We start from the raw sequence: 20,101 nt of genomic DNA on the forward strand, positions 1-20,101 counted from the left end.
GCTACTCCTGGCTCAGTGCTCACCGGACAAGGCAGGAGCGCAGATGGAACCGAGCGCTGGCTGTGCGCCTGGCACTAGCCCCGTGAGCTTTCCTGGCCCCCACTCAGATCTGAAGTGCTACAGAATCTAACATCCGGGGCCAAACCCCCCTAACCTCGGACCCAGGCACCCCTCAGAAACGCTCTATTCCTCACGCCTCCCTGGACGGCCTGAGCAGCGGGGCTGCACACCGCATGGACCTCTTCACAAGGCCTGCCTCGGTTTCCCCGATGGTGTCCTGGCTCGAGCTCGCTTTAACCTTGGGCTGAAAGTCAGTGCCTGACATTTTCAAGTATTCTGACTTACACACAAAGGCCGCACCTTCGAAAACAGACACTTTTGAGATTGATTTTACTCAGCTAACCTATTAGTAACTGATGTCACTTCACTTACTGTTCTGGATGCCATAAATTTCATCGATGAGTCCCTCGTATGTCAGCTGAGTCGCAAGGGGCGTTAATAAATCCACATTTCGATCAAGCAACAAGAGGTTATCAAAAAGAGGAAATATGGAATTCTGGCTTCCTGTAAACTCTCTCTTCATCCTGATCATCATATTGGCCACTTGCTGGAAACAAAGTACAGAACCAGGCAGAGCCTTTTTAGCAATGGGCGGATTTTAAAATGAAGCTAAAAAGAGCCCGGCAATCCAAAATTTAAAAATAAGACGGAAAAAAATCGAACAATAAAATAAAACAAGACAGGCCTGAGACAGTATGGTGGGTAGGATGCTTGCCTTGCAGGTGGCTGACCGAGGTTCAATTCCTGGCACCACATACGATCCCTCAAACCCTGCCAGGAGTGAGCCCCGAGCACTGCTGGGTATGGAGAGGGTGGGAGGAGGGAGAGTGCGAGAGAGGGAGGGAGAGTAGGGATGGAAAAAAAAGATAAAGAACAGAAAAGAGAAAAGGAAAGAGGGCTGGGAGACAGCAGAGGGGCCAGGGGTCACGCCTTGCACGCAGACAGCCTCCGTTTGGTGGCCCGAGCACAGAGCCAAGAGCACTGCGAGGTGGAGCCCCAATCCCCACCCGCAGGAGAGAGGCCCCCTCCCCGCCCTGGCTCACCCTGGCACACTCGCCCTTGCCGAAGATCTGGGGGATGGTCCCGTACAGGGCCTGCAGCGTCATCAGGCCCTTGGCTGCGTGGTACAGTCTCGTCTGGTCGCTGTCCAGGTAGCACTCCTGTGGGAGAGGGCCGGGCGCGTGGGCACAGGCTCTGCGAGTCAGCACCGAGGCCCCAAGGCAGCGCCTCTACTGGGGGCGAGCATCGCTGGGCGGGCGAGGAAAGGCTGGCCTCTGCATGCCCGCGTGACCACACAGCACAACACGCTGGGCTTGCAGAAGGGCAGGCAGCCTCTCCCACTTACAGCAGCGAGTGTCACAGGGGACAGGAGGAGGGCAGCCACGGTCTCGGAGAAGGGCCACAAGGTCCATTTAACACACAGACAAAAAGAAACATCTTTGGCCCAGAAAGAGGGAAGAGCACGCACGCGCCCCCAGCCGGGCGGTTCAGCAGGGCTGACAGAGCACACACGGTCCCCAGCGGGCCCTCAAGATCACTCCTGCGCCTCAATCCCTTCATCCAGCAAGTGCAGAGAGCAGAGGAGGGAAACCACGCAACGCGCTTCACCTGCACTCCACCTGATGGGGCGGCACTGCTGGTGCCCATCGCGGGACTCTCTTTATTTTTTTCTTTTTGGGTCACACCTGGCAATGCACAGGGGTTACTCCTGGCTCATGCACTCAGGGACTACTCCTAGTGGTGCTCGGGGGACCATATGGGATGCTGGGAATTGAACCCGGGTCGGCCGCATGCAAGGCAAACGCCCTACCCGCTGTGCTCTTGCTCCAGCCCCTCATCGTGGAATCTTTGACCCTGTCTAAGGCAGCGGCCTGCGGGAGTGCACCCCAAAGGCGTGAGGACGAGGGGTGCAGACTGGGGGCGGGGTGCAGAGGGAGACCTCCCAGAGAGCCTGGCCCAGAGTGAGAACAGTATCCCCAAAGGTCCCATAGGATGTCTCTGCCAAGTCTGGGGTGCAGCCTCACACTTCAGTCCAGAACACCCTGGTTGGGATGTCCAAAGAGTCCTCAGAAAAGGACCAGAAACTCTGCATTGGAGCAGAGCAGAGAGGAAGATTCAGTGGAAGGGAAGCATTAGGGGGCCTCTTTCGAACTGCTCAGGGGCCCAGGAGACTGTTCAGAGTGGGAACTGTGTCTGCCTGCGGACAGCTAAGCCGGCTCCTGCCCGGCCCTGCCCAGCCCCGAGCACAAAAACAAAACATTCATTTTAAAAAATGGTTTATTACTACAGAGACACCTCAAACAACTCCCACCCGGCGAGGCTCAGGGGATACCCCTGGCTCTGCACTCAGGAATTATTCTGGTGGTGCTTTGGGGGCCATATGGGATGCCGGGGATTGAACCTGGGTCAGCTGCGTTCAAGGCAAATGCCCTCCCAATGTATATTGCTCCAGCCCTTGTAATTCCTCTTTAAAAGCCCCGAGGGCCATATCTGGTGGTGTGTGGGTCCCTCCTGTCCTGAACCCGGGGCTCCCCAGGTGATGCTGGGGCTCTAGCCCTCTAACCTATATCCCCACCACCCATAATTCCGTATTAAAAAAATTTTTTTTGAAGTTAACCACAGGGGCTGATGGCACAGCGGGTAGGGCGTTTGCCTTGCACATGGCCTACCCGGGTTAGATTCCTCCGTCCTTCTCGGAAAGCCCGGCAAGCTACCGAGAGTATCCTGCCCGCACGGCAGAGCCTGGTAAGCTCCCTGTGGCATATTCGATGTGCCAAAAACAGTAACAACAAGTCTCAGAATAGAGACGTTACTGGTGCCCGTTCCAGCAAATCGATGAACAATGGGAGGACAGTGCTACAGTGCTAACAACAGAGGCCAGAGCGATAGTGACCAATGCCAGGCTACTAGAGTGCCAGGAGTACCCTCTGAGCATCGCCAGATGTGTCACTCACACACACACACACACACACACACACACACACGTTAACAACACATGTCTACCCTGCATGCTCTGCTCTGCTGTAACTGGGAGTGGGGTGAACCTTTGCATTATCAGCCGAGTTCTAGTCTTCTCAGTGGATTTCACAGGGCCGTTCAGCCCCCAGGGCCATTTGCGAGGGCCCAGCGCTAAACCCACTGATACTACATACACATTTTATTCAGTCCCGCCTCTATGAGCGGCACCGGGAGCATTGGGGCTGGGCACGTTTTCAGGCTGACTCCCTGGCTTAGTACTGGGGGTCACACCAGACGAGGCTTGGAGGACCATATGGGGTCCCGGGAATGAACCCGGGTCGGCCGGGGCAAGGCAAGTGCCCTACCCACCTTACTATCTCTCTGGCCCTGGTACGCCGTTTTTAGAGGACATTATCAAGCTGATGTGTTTCCCCCTTGCATCTTCCCCTTCATTCCGGTACTTTTTTTCCCTTTCCCTCCCTTTCTCGCTGAGGCTGAGGGTCGCACACTCTAGGTGCTGGTTACCCACTTGGGGGGGGGTCTCACTCGGCCTGCCAGAACTCCAGCCATGCCCAATTTTCCCTATTTACAGTGAATAATATGTCATAGGAAAAACATCTGGTTGAATGTGTAAACACACAAAAAATCAAAGGGCCGGCGGTCTATCTCTCCCACAGCCCATGTTCGGTGGTCTCAGGCTGTTTCCTCACTATGGGGAGGTGGATGGCATTGGTCAGGTGAAGGAAGGAAACGGGGACCAGGCTGGTTGGTCTTAGCAGCAGTTTATTACAGGGAAGAGATGTATGTCATGGAGGCCCCAGGATCTCTCAAGCATGTGCTCCTTTGTTCTCTCAGCTTCTGTCCTCAGCCCCATCTTCCCAGGTTCTCTGATGCACATGTCCCCCCAGAGAGCCCTTAAATCTCCCTTATATAGATCACAGTACCTCTAAAGGGCGCAATATAGTGATGTCATCAAAAGGAGTTACAGAAAGAACATTGAGGCAGCAAACCATACATTGTTTCTTTACATCCACATTGTTTCAGGAATCCTGGCCTCACCTTTTACAAGCTACAAGCACTTGGATTAGCACAACAAAGACCAGGCCCTAGAGCTTGGAATCTACATCAGCCTGCCTGGAGCCAGGCATCTACATCCCAAAGAGCAGGCCTGGCTTAGCACCTGGGATCTGCATACCTAAGGCCAGCTAGGTTCCTGTGAGCTAAGGGAAACTGCCTCAATATACTGAAATCATTTACTGAAGGCAGTCTGAAGGGGAGAAAGTTCAGTCTCATCCAAGCTAGTCAGGACACACAGGAAAACTGCTTCTAGGACCTGTTTCTCCTCTCCTTGTCCAACCAACATATAAGCATACATAATATTAATCATTTTGAATGGACACAGTAAGAAATACTGTGAGCTTATAGAATTGCTCTCCTAGGGCCATCTCGATCTCAGACTGCAGTGCTCAGGCCAGATATCTTTCCTATTCCTAGCAGCAGGGTCCTAGTCTCGTCGTTACTTTTGGATCATGACAGCATTTGCCTATGATCAAACTCTTAACTTATAGTTAAGAACCGTGGCACCTTGGCCTGGCCCATCGCGATGCCAGGGTAGCACATAACTTACTGGCTTGCCCTGGTTCCATCCAGTCCCTCCTCGGGACCCTGCCCTTGGGGTAATAGGAAGTGAGGGCAACTGAGGCTTAAGTTGAGAAAGCAGATGCCCGGGAGCAAATAATATCCAAAGCCAATTAAATTCTAAGTTATAAAGCATAATATGAATTAATTGTCTTCCTGTATCTATACAAAAGGACACTGCATTAAAGTAAACTGCTCAAAAGACATAAGGAGAGGAGAAAGGCAATATTAACTTACAGTACAGCTTCAGTGTCTAAGAAGGATGAGACCTTACAAATTGGTTGGGGAAGAGAGCATAGAAGTGGTTACGGACAAAGTAATGGGAGAGACTCGGGAGCACTGTGATGGGTGCAACCTGATAAACCTAAGCTCCGTGTACTCCAACAGTTGAAAACTCACATAAATCAATGCTTTTGGGTCTACAGATTCTCTTAAGGGACTAAACATGGAGAAATCTCACCCCACAGAAGAAAGAGCCAGAGTTCTGGCCCAGGCGCACCTAAGAGCCAAGCTGACACTTTTAAAGAGAATTTTTTCAGAAGTGCTCCCTGTCATAAAGATACTACACAAAACATATAAAATCATATTTGCAAACAAAAATCCACTTTTCAGAAAAAGGCAACATTTAAAAAAGAAAAACTCCGGGGGGCCAGATAGGTAGTTCAGTGCAAAGGTGCTTCCCTGGCATCAAAGAGTCAAATATGGACCCCTGAGGACCCCCAAGAGTAATCCCTGAGCATCACCAGGTGAGGCCCCAAGCAAAAACCAAAGCAAAGCAAACAAATAAATATGTGCTGAAAATAACCAGTAGGAAACAGGCTGGGACGGGCGTGTGGGAGAAACAGAATTTCCCGCACACCCTGCACCCAGCCCCGAGGTCACACTGCAGAACCTCAAGAGTTTGAATGAAAAATGTAGGCAATTGTATTTCTAGAAAATGAGAATGTAAGATTAGAGTCTTCAGGTCTTGCCAAGACTCAATCAAGGGGAAAGGCGGTCACGAAAACAAAATCCCTCACAAATGGCTAACTGGAAAAACGCAGTGACAGACTTGACTATTTCTGGCTGGAGCGGCCCTGCCTTCCACTCTCGAAGCTTCCTCCACAGGCAGTCAAGTCAGGGTGGGACGGGCACAAGGGCAAACATCGACCAGCAGCAGAGAAACACCAGAAATAAACACATTTAAGGACAATTGATTTTTGAGAATTCAGTAAGGGCATTAACAATTTTAAGCGAATTCGTTGAAACAGGAGGGTCTCCATAAGCAAGAAGAGCAGCGGCCCGAGAGACAGCACAGGGGAAGGCGCTGGTCTTGCACGCAGCCAACCTGGGTTCTGTCCCTGGCACCGCATATGTTCCCCGAGCATGGGCAGGAGTGATCCTTGAGCACAGAACCAGGAGTAAACCTTGAGCACTGCTGGGTGTGGCCCAACTCCCGTCTCTCCCCAAAAGGAAGAAACTGGAGGCTTCCAGGAATCACTGAAATGCCAGTGTCAGTGTCACCATCACAAACGAGGCAGAAACGAGCGTCAAGTTCAAAGGGCAAACACTGAACTTACTCGGAAGGCTCCCTCCGACTCCATGGAGAGAAGGTCCCCGTCGAAGGGAATGAGGTCCAGGCTGTACTCCTCCCTGTGGATGAAGGAGCCCAGGACGCCCCGGTCCTTCAGCCGCTGCTCACACAGCAGGCTACGCCGGGGCACAAACAAGATGTGGAAATCTCTTGTGGGGCCACATCTGTCTTCACTGCAAGAGAAGGACTGTGTGTTAGCCCGAGGCCCCGATGCGAGGACTGCTCCCCAGGGCCCCACCTGTGCCTGACACACAGTGGGCCCTAAAGAGACGCTTATGAGCTACCCCCCACCACTGACTCGGCCCAAGAGTCTAGTTTTCTTGCTCTCTTGATTTTGATGCTTTTTCTGGAAACCGCTGACCTGTGCTCTGCCAAGGGGCAGTGTTAATTTCTCTTGGGCCATTGATGGGACATGAAAACTCTCAGGGTTGGGGCTGGAGCAACAGCACAGCGGGTAGGGCGTTTGCCTTGCATGCGGCCGACCCTGGTTGGATTCCTAGGTCCCAGCATCCCATATGGTCCCTTGAGCACCACCGGAGGTAATTCCTGAGTACAGACCCAGGAGTAACCCCTGTGCATTTCCACGTGTCACCCAAAAAGAGGAAAAAAAAAACCTCTCAGGGTTATAGCAACAGACATCTGTTTCTTGCAGAAAAAAAATGTTTCTATTTAATCAAGCGATGTCTCTAGGAAAATAAAAGGTTGCTCCACACCGTGCCCGATTTTGCTCAAATACCCCGTATGCTTTTAAGTCCTTAGGGGCCACGTCGATCAAACGTAATGCAGACTGGGCTGGTGCACTTCCTCCATAGACGCTGCAGCATTAAATTTTAATCAGCTTCTCCTGACTTTGCTTATGAAGTTTGAGCATATGGTATTCAGTACTTGAAAAAGAACCATTAGCTGTTTTTCTTTTTATAAAGAAATGTGGGTCCTTCTACTGAGACAGGCCGGAGCTTTCTTCTGTCCTGAGACAGGGGGTTTATGTGGTTTGCCCTGCCTCCCCAAGCCCCAATACACAAAGTTTCCCATTCTCTATTTATAGTTTTTGGGCCACCCCGGCAGGTGCTCAGGGATAACTCCTGGCTATGCACTCAGAAGTCACTCCCGGGAGACTTGGGGACCGCACTGGGTTCCGAGGATCTATCCTTGGCTGACTGCAGAGTTTCCTGCTCCTGACCCCCCATTCTCCTCCGACACACTCTCACATCTGTCCAAAGATCCACTTCCCAAAGCGCTGGCAAGCAAAGGTGTCCTGATGAGCACTCAAACCACTAGAGGAATGATTCCGTATGGACCCAGCATCAGCTCTGAGATACCTAAGCACATTTTCAGCCATTATATCCATCAGTTCTAGCCGGGGTCTGACGAAAAAATTGATATTCTTGACATCGGCTGCTGGCAAGAGGTTTCCTTTGAGTGTGAACATTTTCTCCACCTCATGTTCCTAGGAAAGCACACATACAAATGGTGAACAGAACCCCTAAAACTTACCAGCCGACCCAAACTTGGGCATCACTGCAGGCAGCCAACCTGGGTTGGACTGCTGGTCTCCCACACCGTCCCCAAACACCACCAGGAGTCAATCGTGAGTGCAGAGCCAGGGGTAAGACTGGGCACTGCCAGGGGAGGCCCAAACAAAACAGACCAACAACAAAAACTCAGGTGTTGTAACACTCCCACTCCAAAGCACAGTATACTTTAGTGTTGAGTTGGAGAGTGCAGGGGTTAAGGTACATGCCTGACACATGACTGCCAGCTTCGCCCCCTGGCACCACAAGGGTCTCAAGCATTGCCATGTGCATCCCTGGAGAGGCCACTGGAGTGGCCTGGGATATCCCTGCCACCACAGCACCAAGCATCATCGAACTGCTAAGAATCACCACCAGGAGGTGCCCTGGGGCAGTGCTCAGGAGACCCGGGGCCAGGGAGAAAGTAGAGTGTGTAAGGTGCTTGCTTTGCACTCAGCTGACCCTGGGTTCTATCCCCAGCACCCCATACTGTCCACTGAGCACTGCCAGGAGTGATCCTGAGTGCAAAGCCTGAGCACTGCCTGGCACGAGCCCCCAAGTAAAATAAAAAAACCACTTTAGTATAAAAATTTAGATTCCCCAAAGCCAGGTGTATAAATTCAGGCTGAAGCAACCAATCCTGTGTCTGAAAAACTTTGAGCCACATTACGTAACAATCAGAAGACATGCCGCTCCATCGAGGAGAAGAGGGGGAGCACACCCACCCTTGAAAGGTCCACTGAAGGCTCCTATGCTGCCCGAGCCCCTGAGCTGCGTGTGCCCATGTAGCCGAGCCAATGCGGTGCCCGCAGCTCTCCTTGAGATGGGGACTTTTGTGCTTTCCTGTCTAATCTTGGGATGTGTGTAGGGGCTCTCTCTGCCTTTGGAGAAGCCCACGGTCTCTCTTGAAATGTTACTCTCTCTCTGCTCGTCCCCTTCCTAAAAGTCACCAAATAAAAGGTTTTTTCCTTCAAATAAATAAACAAAAGGTCCACAGAAGATAAAACATTTACCACTCATAACAGCGTCAGTGATTCTAAAAGCCAGACAGCTCTGCACACCAGTTGCTCCAGAAGTGAAACATCACATTACTCTTGCTAGAGTCCAGAATGACAGTGTCAAAAAAAATAATAATAACCAAAACCCTTTTACCTTTAGAAGTGAGTACTGTGCAAGCAAGCCAAACGGTCCTGTGAGATACTAATCCCAAACTACTGCCTGCGGGAGGGAGAAGCATCCCGTTATTTGAGTGAAAGGAATTTCAATAACGGCCAGCAGCAAACAACAGTCATTTGCAAACTCCGGACAAACAAAGCTTGCAGTGAGCAACAGCTGACACACTCGTATTCCGTGGCCTGAAGAAAAACAGCATCAGGGCAAGGGGTGCGACTGGCCACGGACGCACAGTCACTGTCCTCCACAAAGAGTGTGTCTGCAGGGTCCTGGGGTCAGACTGGGGTCATGAACCCTGCGGGTGAACTGCCAAGGAGACCCTGGAGGAGCAGGCAGCTGGGAAAGTGGCTCCAGGGTCGCAGGCGGCGACACCCGCACGCGGGACAGCGGGGAGGGCCTGGACGCGGGGCTGCGCTCGGCCTGCCAGACGGACTCGAGTCGCCCCGTTTCCCTCCCAGGGCCGGGCCGCAGGGCGGGAGCGCAACGGCCCCTCTCTCGGGCTGCACTGGGGGCGCCCCCGGCTCCAGAGGCCGCCGCCCGCCCCGGCCCCAGCCCTCCCCTCGCTGCCCGCGCACTCGCCCGGGAATCGCGCAGGGAGTCCAGGGTCTCCCGCGCGGCCTCGGAGCCGCCCAGCCCCGCCGCCACGTGACGCCCGGGTCACGTGAACGTCGTGACGTCACGCCTCCGCCGGAAGCCGGAAGCGGCCGGGGACCCCGTGCCTCTTCCGGGTCTGGGGTTCCGCCTCTTGGTTCCGCCCAGCCCCGACTATCCCACCCCCGGCCCTAGGGGTGGGTGTGGCTCAGGCCAATGTGGGCGTGGTTCAGAGAGATGGGCGTGGCTCGGCCCAGGTAGGTGTGGCCCGGGCAGAGATGGGCGTGGCTCGGGTCCAAGTGGGCGGGGCCGGGGATCGACCTCATTTCTCAGCTTCTCCAGCTCTGCTCTCCGTGAGCAAAGCACTCCTAGTACTGATGGATTTCTGCAGGGAAGCTTTCTTTTCATCGGGGTCTCTTATGAACTCGGATTCTCTAAAAGACCAAAGAGTTCAAAATGCCAGAAATCAACCCAGAGAGAGGCCAGTGCACAACTGCCCTAGAACCGAGGCTCAACGGCTCCCAGGACTGTTGCAGGGGGAGGGGCCGAGGCTTTGATGCTTGCAGAAGTTTAGTGAAATTTTACTGACTGTGAGGGAGAAAAAGGTTGCCTATGTGTACATGCCAGAACCTGCGTATTGTTCTGTCCATTTGAATTTAAAGAAACAAGTTAATAACTTTGGGAGATGGAGAACACAAAGAAAAAAGAAAAGAAGGACTGGTTGCACCCCCACCCCCCAAAAAGAATTCTTTTAAACACCTAATCCCAGGTTGAAGTGCTATTTCTGGAATAAATTATTACCAAGCAATGACAACAATGAAAACACACACATGCAAAGCAATTATACGAATGTCTTGCAGAGCGGCTTTATGCTGGGAGTATCCATTGGGTATCACTCAGTTCAGTAACTTTCAGCAAGTTCGGAGAATGTGTTTTTGAAACCTTTCTGAGCCAGAACAGGGGCAAAGATTGTTCCGACTAATCCAACAGAGAATGATTTTCATCCAGACTCTGGAGAGGACCAAAGTGAGTTGCTCTTAAACAAAAAGGCAATTCGCAAAAGGCCAGAACAGAAAGATGAACATGGTTTCCGGTAGAGGATGAGAGCTCGGGACATACAGGGTGGGTGGCCTCACACCCTCGGCCAGCCTCGCCTCAAGGCTGGCTTGCAGAGGAGGAGATGGAGGACCTGGCCTGGGGAGAGAGGGCGGCAAAACAGAGAAGGAACAAAGACACAATAGATACAACCAAACGGGTGTGTGTGTGGCTGTGTGTGTATGTGTGAGAAAGAGAGAGAGAGAGCATTTACACCACAAAAGGACGTGTGTGGGGGAGCACAGGGCGGGGACGGACGGCCAGTCAAGACTGGGCAATGCCACAGCCTGGAAAGGACATGAGAGGGGACAGAAGTGTGGCTCCTGGGATGCATATTTGGAGAGAGACAGAGGTGCGTGTGAAGTGGGGAATCTCATTAAAGTCTGGGGTCCAGGACAGCTGTGGATGTTCGTGTCTTACTCACTGGTTCAAATCTGTGTGCCTTGGGGACGGAGGGAATGTGCAGCCCTAGGAGAAGTCGGGAGGGCCAATGGGAACTCCCTCCATTCACCTTGCGGCACTGGGTCATGCATGTTTACATCACATGCACTGGGCCATAGCACCAGTGATGCGGGCAGGTGACACAGTGAAGGAGGCATAACTTACAGCAACAAGCTGAGTCTCCCTGGTCCCCGGGTGAGTGGGTGAACGAGGAGCATGTTCCGAGGGTCGGATCCCTCCAAAAACTGACAGGAGGAATCGGAGACTGAGGCCCACGTTAGAAATGGCAGAATGTATGTCTGGTTAGTGAGACCCAAGATATCCGCACACACATTACAGAATTCTCATGGGTTTACGGCAAACTGAAATTCTCACAGAGATGAAAAGAGAACTGTGTATTTATCTCAGTGTGTGGCTCACACTTACACTCCAGATCATTAAGTAGTAAGAAAAGAATCTGAGACTAACAGAGATCTCTTGAATTCAACCCCAAGGGCTGGACGTACACCAGAAAGGGTGGACTTCTGTGCAGTTAAGCTATTACATGAGTAACACCCCGCTAGGAAATAGGATCTTGTTTAGGTGGAAAAAAGAGGGTTTTAGAGGAAAGGAAATCTCTGATGCAACCCCGTGGGTCAGGAATCTTGACTTTCCTACGGCATGTGTTTGGGGGCTGGGCTGGGGTCTACACTTCACAGACAGGAGAGCTGGGTTGGTCCCCAGCACTGCATGGTCTCTGGAGGCGGGAATGACTGCAGAGCACTGCGTCCCCAACGCAAAGCAAAACAAACTTATTTGGTAACTGATGCCACCATAAGATTATTTTAAGAGTTCCTTGCTCTAAATCTAACACACACTTAGAAAATCTGATTTTGAATGTTTATTCAAAGTGAGGGGGTTTAAGGAAGATGAGCAGATTCTGATTTTTTGGGGGGAAGGGGGGTTATACCGGGAGATCTCAGGGGTTCCTCCTGGTTCTGCACTCAGGAATTACTCCTGGAAGTGCTCAGGGGGACCATATGTGATGCCGAGGATCGAACCCAGTTGGCCGTGTGCAAGGCAACTGCTCTCCACACTGGAATGTCGCTCCAGTCCCAGATCCCCATTCTTTGGTCAGGACTATCCAACTTGCCTGAGCCATGAGCTCTGAGGCAGGAGGAGAGGGCAGCTTCCTTGGCGTGTTCCTGACACAAGCCTGGAACATTGCACAATCCCCCGGCAGGCTGTCCATGACAGGGCATGTGTGGCGACCCCTACATGGACACGGCCAAACAGACCCCGGCAGCTGCTCCTGCTGACCAGTCCTCACGGCTAATTCCCTTGGTCTCCTCTCAGCTCTGACTTCTACCGTGCAAGCCACAAGTGGCTAGAGGACATCGGGCCTCTTTACCGATGCCCGGGTCACAAATACATGGGCCCCTTTAAAGCCACACGCTTTACAGTTGGTGTCCTGAGCAACAGCAGAGGGAGGAGAGCCGGAAGGGAGGTCTCCGGGGCCAGAAACCTTTCCCAAGGGATCACACTATCCAGATTCTTTCCACAAGACTTACATAAGAAATAAATCAGTCATGATGCAAACACCTTAAAGTGTTACTGGGCAACCTTTCAAAATGCAAATAACAAGAACCAAATATTAGAAACAGGAAGAGAAATGCAAATACAGCCAGGAGAACTAAATTGGCACTGAAGTTCTTTGCTGTGGCTTGATCTAAAAGGGTGCGTGCGTGTGCGTGTGTGTGAGTGTTGTGTTTGTTGTCGAGAGTATTTTACGAAACAAAAGCAAGACACAGACGGACGAAGGCAGCCAAAAAATGTATATACAACGACTTGGTTTACTAAAAAATATATATGAAATTTATTTATTATAACGTGGATAGACTTTCTTTAGTCTTACCATCAAAGACACACAGAGAGAGCAAAGGAAGCAGGAGTGGGAGGGAAAAGAGAGGGTGAGGTGAGCACGGCAGCGAGCGAGCGCGGAGACAGCCAGACATCAGCACCCACAGTGAGCTCAGGACCGCGGAGACTGTCTCCCGGCCCCGCAGAGTTCCTGACCAAAGGCCGCGCCTGACATTCTGGTTCTGGTATCCGTCCTTGGCCGTCAGGGACATGGGGGATGCAGAACAGGACCACCCCCCCACCCCGTCCGCTCTGGCTTTAGCAGTGGTCTGAGCAGTACAGGACTGGCCCTGCCTTCCGCAGCTGGACCTGTTTTGAACCTTTCATTTCCCTTCCTTGTGTCCTCCATCTTCTGCAGCCTGGCAGTGGGCTGGCCTTGGGGATGCTCCTGGCTCCTTGCTGGGGGCTGCGTGGAGGGAGGGAACTCTGCCTCCTGCAAAGCCTGTGCTCCCTGCGGCCCCAGACTTCAGAGCAAAGCTCAGATATGCTTAGGCCTATCTGCCTCTTTCTTTTCTTTTGTTTTGGGGCCACACCTGGTGATGTGAGGGGCTACTCCTGGCGTTGTGCTCAAGGATCACTCCTGGCTGGGGGAGGATCCACCTGGGATGCCGGGGATGGACCCTGGATTGGCCTCAAACAAGGCAAGTTCCCTGCCCGCTGTGCTATCCTGCAGCTCCCCTATTTGTCCTTTTCATTCTGACTTTCGTTTGCATTTCTGCAGCAAGTTCAAATTCTGGGCTTCTCTGCTCCACCTCAGTTCAAGATGTTTTCCATCCTGTGGAACGATGTCTTTTTCTCCTGGTACTCTGGTTGAAGTTTTTGTTCTCCTGAGTCATAACAGTAAATGCAGAAAACGAATCTGTAACAAGATAGTTCTTTTTATTTGGTGGCAATTTGGCGGTGTTCGGGGCTTACTCCTGGCTCTGTGCTCAGAGAGCACTCCTGGCGGTGCTCGGGGGACCATATGGAGTGCGGGAATCACACCCGAGTCAGACAAAAAGCAAGGCAAGAGCCTTCCCGCTCTGATATCACTCCAGCCCCATAGAGTGATGAAAGTGAAAAACAACAACAACAATGTTTTTACATGCAAGGGAATATGTAGTTTTTAATTAAAATAACACTAGCACGTTACTCATTTTTTTATTTTATTTTATTTTGGCTTTTTGGGTCACACCCGGCGAAGCTCAGGGGTTATGCCTGGCTCTGCACTCAGGAATTACTCCTGCTGGTGCATGGGGGACCATATGGGATGCTGGGGATTGAATGTGCAAACGCCCTAGCCGTTGTACGTTGTACTATCATTCCAGCCCCTAGCATGTCATTAAAAAAAAAGAAAGAAAAATTTGTGTACAGAAAAGTGGTTATTTTCTTCCCCTTCCAGATCCGGTCACTGCAGAATTTTTGGTCGTCTCTTTTTTGGTTGGTCGTACGGTCTTCTTACTGAAGTAATAAGACTGCAGATTCTACTGCTGCCACTGGGTTCAAAAGTCTGTATTGCTAAATAATGTTTGATTTATAATTTTTTTTTTGCTTCTGTTTATGGGTCCTACCTAGTTGTGCTCAGCGCTTACTCCTGCCAGAGCTTAGGAACCACATGGGACGCCGGGGATTGAGCCCAGGTCAGCCTCAGGCAAGGCTGGGCCCTCCCCGCAGTGCCATGGGTTCTGCCCCAGGATTAGACTTTTATTCCCATTTTAGGCATCCTTTGTGCTGACTCTCTTCTCCTCTGCTCTTCCAGTACAATTGCCCAAAGGCTTTGCTTGGCAGTGTTTTAGCGCAGGGGCTGTTGCAATTTGTAGATTGCAATGCCAGACATCAAACCACGTGGGGCGGTGGGCGGGGTTATCGGTACTCACACCCCCACGGTCCATGTTCCCTGACCCCAAGGTGCCGGGAACAAACTCAGGAATGTCTCGCACTTCCCCCATTGCTGCAAACAGAGGCTCTTTTCCAATAAATAAAGCCCATTTGTGTCAAACACATGCCCTGGGGCCCCACGGCAAAGCCAAAGGGGTGAAGGGGTGAAGGTTGTTTCTGCAGCTCAGGGTCCTGGGGAGGGGGAGGGGCACTTTAAAGAGGCGTGAATCTGAGGGTTAGTTTGTTCCTTTTCTTGAGGGCCACTCCAGGTGATGCACCAGGCTTCCTCCTCCTTATTATTCCACAATTTTGGACTGGTACTTTTATTTCTTGTGTGGATTGGTTTGTGGATTATACCTGGTGTTCAGGGGCTACCACCAGCTTGATGCTCTGGGAGTCAGTCCCAGGAGTTCTTGAGGGGAACATGGGGTGCTGGGAATCGTACCCGGTCTCCCACATGCAAAATATGTGCTCCAGACCTTTGGGCTATTGTCCTGGCCCTAGACTTATTTAAAAAGATCATCCCATTGCAGGAAAAATATTTAATGCTAGAGAGCCTGTCTGTTTTTGCACTTCTGTACTAACTTTTCGTGCTAACTCATTTCGTTGTGAAGCTTCTGGAAATGATGTTGGAGACAATAGAAGTAATTGCTATTTTGATGGAAATACTTAGAAAGCTGTAATTTATTTCAATTTCTCTTTCAAAAAAAGTATAATCCTCAGCCTTGCAAGCAACTGCAAAGAAACTACCATTTTTCTCCAAATTGCTGCCTCAGACTTATTCCTTATCGTTTTCTCTTCATATTTTACAGCCAGGATTTTCAGTCTCACTATTCACTAAAGTGCGACCTTTATAAGCACCCCCTCATAGTCGAACAGCATACAGCACTCCCATTTTCCACCTAAATTCCCAATGACTGTGGTTGGATAAAGAAGCTGGGCTAGATATACTCAAAGGCAAACTAATGAATTTGTGCCATTTGGGACAAAGCAGATGGAACTTGAGGTGATTATGCTAAACTAAATACATAAGAAGGTCAAAGACAATTAAGGAATAGTTTCACAAATAGGTAGAATAGAAGTAACTAAAGCCAATGAACTGGCAGAAGAATACAACAAGTTCCTGGACTTGGTGAAAATTACAGTGGGCAATAAGATGAGGTTTGATTCTAAACAGCAAAAGCAACCAGTGCTGGCATGGATGTAGGGGAAAAGGGACGCTCTTTCACTGTTGGTGGGAATGCCGACTGCTCCAGCCTTTCTGGAAAACAGTACAAACATTCCTTCAAAAACTAGAAATTGAGCTTCCGTATGACTCCACAATACCACTTCTGGGAATATATCCCGAGAGTGCAAAAAAGCACAGTAGTAATGACATCCGCACCTATACGTTCATTGTAGCACTGTTCACAATAGCCAAAATCTGGAAACAACCTGAATGCCCGAGAACAGACGACTGGTTAAAGAAACTTTGGTACATCTACACAATGGAATACTATGCAGCTGTTAGGAGAAGTTGAAGTCATGAAATTTGCTTACAAGTGGATAGACATGGAGAGTATCATGCTAAGTGAAATGAGTCAGAAAGAATGGTATCGACATAGAAGGACTGCACTCATTTATGGAGTATAAAACAAGATAACATGAGACTGACACCCAAGGACAGTAGACACAAGGGCCAGGAAGATTGCTCCACAGTTGGAAGCCTGCCTCATGGTGGGGGGAGACGGAGGGGGAAGGCAGCTGGAATAGAGAAGGAATCACTAAGAAAATGATGGTTAGAGGGATTGGTCGGGATGTGAGATGTGTGCTGAAAGTAGATAAAAGACCAAACATGCTAACCTGTCAGAATTTGTATTGCAAACCATAATGCCCCAAAGTAGAGAGAGAGTATGGGGAAACGGTCTGCCATGGAGGCAGGGGGAGGGTGGGAAAGGGGGGATGTACTGGGGCGATTGGTGGTGGGGAATGTGCACTGGTGGAGGGTTGGGTGTTTGATCATTGTATGATTGTAACGCAAACATGAAAGCTTGTAACTCTATCTCATGGCGATTTAATAAAATAAAATAAAATAATTGAAAAACTATGAAGCTTGGCTGGCCATTCTGGACTGGCCCTGATCCTGCGTGCTCTACCAAGTACTCCCAGGGGTGCAATGGATTAATTTTTTTCTTTTTTCTGAAAGGGGACGACAGGTCAAATTAGTATAGAAACCCTTGTTATAATATACCTTTATTAATATAGGACCCTTTGTTAAATTAGTATAGAAACCTTGTTAGTATGAAAATCTTTGTTTAACCATTCCAAAGCCTGCTGGGCAAAGAGTGGGCATAAGACCCAAGAGAGGCCAATCTTAGCTGATTGATTGAAATCTGAATCTTCAAAGGATGATGGAGGACTCCGCACAGAGAGCAGCTAAAATGCAGCCTCTCTAATATTCAGGCCTTGGAGAAAACTTTGTTGAGTTCTTAGTTCCTCAATCCTTGGGTCTGTGTTGTCTTTTCCAAAATCTGATTAAAAGCCTTCCTTTGGAAAAAAAATCTTCCTTTGTTTCCATTCCATTTGCAATATTCATTTCTGCTGCAATTGGCCAAGATGAATAATTTCTGTTGTTTATGTTACAATTATGCTGAATGGACAGAACTCCTAAAATCAAATCACGCAGTAACTTTATATTTGTTTAATATCTCATTATTTCTCTCTCTCTTTAAAGTTATTTATTGACTCATCATGAGAGCAGTTACAAAGCTCTTGGGTTTAAGTCTCGGTCATACAATGATGAAACACCCGTCCCTTCACCAGTGCAAATTTACCACCACCATAACCCCCACCCACTATACCCCCCAGCCCACATCCTCCCCCTATCTGTGTGGCAGATGGTTTCTTCATTACTCTCTCTCTCTCTATTTTGATTACATTCAATATTTCGACACCAGACCCACCATTATTATTTGGGATTGTACTTACATCTGCGGAAAAGGCAACATTAGGCAATTTGTTTTCTATTGCTGATCATGAATAACGATTTTGGATTTCTGAAATCTTAACAATTAGATCTGGAGGGATTTCTGCCAAAAGCCGCTGGGTTCCAAGATTTGTTTCTGAGTCTCTGGTATCATGGCCAAAGCAGTTTGTTGAGTAGCCACAGGGTCCATTTGTGGGCGGTAACTGGGGTCTCTTTGGGCTGTGGGAGGGAAGAGGCAGCCTCACCCCATCCCATCTCATTATCTCTTTATAGCTACTCGTGAGCCTTGCTCTTCTCTGACTCCTATAGAGCTACTCCAGAATTTGAGAGAGATGGCTCTGTAGTCAAGATTTTGGGCTCCATTTCTAGCTCTTTCTCCTCTTAACTATGGGAGTTGATGCACCCCAACCTCAGTTTCCTCCCCTGCAAGATGGAGAAGAACAATACCTACATTTTTAAGTCATTATAAAACGTATATGAATTTCCAAAGGTGAACTGCCAGGGCTCTTGGCACACAGTTCAGTCCTGAGAAGTGCTTATGGAGATGATGGCAGTGGTAGTGAAGCGAAGTTGCCTGGCTTAGGAGGCCATGATTGCTCTCAAGGATCTTTTCTCTCCTTATCTAAATCCCTGGAAAGAGTTCAAGCACCACCATTTCCATAAGGTTCACACAGGTCTGCCAAGTGCACATTCAACTAACACTTGACTTGCAGAAATTATAATCTGGCGCAGACCCATGATTGTGAAAAGTGTGTAAAACATCACTACCCCAATGATAAAATCATTCCTTGAAGGTAAGAATGTTATTTTACATATTGAGAGGTTGGGGGTGGAGAAGCCTCCCAAGCAATGCTCAGGGGACACTCCTGATAATATCAATCAAGTGTGTAGTATGGGGCTGTGCTTGGACTCAGGAATACAGCTCTTCACAGCTATTTCTCTTCACGTGGTAACTATTATTGGGTTCACCCTGTACCCAAGAGGTCTAGAACACTGAACTTACAGTTACAGACTCCCCGAAGTTCTTCCCAGATGAAAGAAAAAATAAATTGAGAAATGGTAACAGTTTCCAATAACAGAAGAATTTAAAGAATGTGTTCTATGTACGGTGACTATTTAGATATTTTACATGTATGTATTAACACTTTTACAACAAATGAGGGTCAGAGAGACATAGTATAGGTTTCCTCTGCTCAAGCATGAGGTAACTCTGGATTCAATCCCCAGTACTGCAACCCTCAGATTATCACCAGGATTGAAACCTAAAGTAATGGGCTGGGAGTAGGTCCTGAGTTTCGGAGACTGCCCAAAAAAACATATTAAAAAATAATAAACAAGTTCATTAAATGAACTCAACCCAAAATTCAAGACAAATAGCAATGTTCAGTGCTTTTTAAAGAATGAACCTGAGTTCTCACTCCCAAATTCATCATTGGGGTTTTTTACAATTTTTACAATTACAATAATCACACTCAGCTCCTGGGAGAGAACAAGGCAGAGTCTCCTACCCTATGCCTGACTGTCTCCACCAGGGTCCAACAGCTGAAGACCACCGAGGCCCAGCCAAGGCCATACTGAGACCACTCTCCACACACTTGGATGAGCCTCATGCATAAAAGAACTGACAGAGGAACCCAGGTGTGTGGGACCCGGGGCTGAGATCTCCAAGCCTGCACAGTTTGGGACTGGACCTGCCAGTAACTAGACAGTTACACCCACCAACTGCCGTGTAACTCCAACAACGGCCAGGATCCAGAGATTATCACACTCAGCTCCTGGGAGAGAGCAAGGCAGAGTCTCCTACCCTATGCCTGACTGTCTCCACCAGGGCCCAACAGGCCGCGTGACATCTTATCATCTCATTCCTCATTTGGTCAAACTGGCAGGCTACCAAATGTAACATGCCCACACGGCAGAGTCTGGCAAACTCCCCGTGGTATACCCAATATGCCAAATACCAGTAACAATGATGGGTCTCATTCTCCTAACCCTGAAAAAGCCTTGAATATGGCACTTTAAAAAAAAATCTCAGGGCTAGGACGAAGAAGACGTTACTGGCACCTGCTCGAGGCAATCGACGAACAACAGGGTGGTCGTGATCGTGATCGTGATTATTATTTTTACTTTTGGGGTCACACCTGGTGCTGCTCAGGAGCTATTCCTGGCTCTGCACTCGAAATTATTCCTGGTGGTTCTCAGGGGACCATAGGAGATGCTGCGGATCGAACTTGGGTTGGCCATGTGCGAGGCAAACTCCCTGCCTGCTATACTATTGCTCTAGCCCTAACTTGATCATTGTTTGGAAGATTATCATTCCAACAGTGAACAGAACTACCCACA

General features: G+C 49.6%; 1 pseudogene; it reads right to left on the reverse strand.

Moving 5' to 3' along the window:
* The window catches only part of LOC130018336 (vacuolar protein sorting-associated protein 33A-like), a 67,084-nt pseudogene extending 58,138 nt beyond the window's left edge, over positions 1 to 8,946 (reverse strand).
* Between the last annotated feature and the right edge of the window lie 11,155 nt (positions 8,947 to 20,101).

The sequence above is a fragment of the Sorex fumeus genome, unplaced genomic scaffold, assembly GCF_029834395.1.
Source record: "Sorex fumeus unplaced genomic scaffold, SorFum_2.1 ptg000262l, whole genome shotgun sequence".
Taxonomy (NCBI): domain Eukaryota; kingdom Metazoa; phylum Chordata; class Mammalia; order Eulipotyphla; family Soricidae; genus Sorex; species Sorex fumeus.